The following is a 763-nucleotide window of genomic DNA, read 5'->3' on the forward strand; positions in this document are numbered from 1 at the left end:
CGCCCCTGCAGTTCCTCCATCGCATATTCGGTGCTTAAGGTGGGTAGTTATTTACACATTCATGCCGTTGCTGCATGCTCTTCTCCCATGACTAATTGAAGAGGGAAATGGAGAAGAGGCAGTGATTCCCAGTTGCAACTTTGTGATTGTTGCTGTGTTTGCAACGACCGAAAAAAGAAAAGAGAAGTAAGGCAAAGGCTGTTGGGGTGGGAAACATTTTTTTCAGTGCAATATTGCCCTCTACACGCACTTCTCCCTCGTCATGTTTGATTTTATCTTGGTTTCGTTTTGTTTTGTTTTGTTTTGTTGTTGTTTTTCCCTCCCTCTCTCTCTCCCTCCTCTATCCTTTCCTCCCCTTTGTCACTTCCCCTCGGGATCACATGCCGCCGTTTAGTTAATTAATATTGGTCCACTGGTTTAGAGGTTTCATCTCAAGCTCAGGTGCGGTTGCACATCCCCATTTGCAGTTGCGAAATAAAAGTGATGAATACATAATGCAAAAACACAAGTATATTTATATACATATGCATGTGGGTCTGAAAATTGCGTATTGAGTTAATTTTATTACTTTTTTTTTTTTGAACTCTCTCCTTTCGCCATTATCGAACCTTGGGGAAAGAAGGAGAGTGAAATTCACTAATTTGTAATGGCGATTCGCTACCAATAAGGCATCAGTAGTTTCCCCCTCTTCCCGTCCTCCTTCATGTCTTTTCCACACCGTCACGGCAGTTTAACAAAATATATAGTAATATATACATATATA

Source organism: Trypanosoma equiperdum, assembly GCF_001457755.1.
Source record: "Trypanosoma equiperdum strain OVI genome assembly, contig: ctg_1204, whole genome shotgun sequence".
Classification (NCBI taxonomy): domain Eukaryota; phylum Euglenozoa; class Kinetoplastea; order Trypanosomatida; family Trypanosomatidae; genus Trypanosoma; species Trypanosoma equiperdum.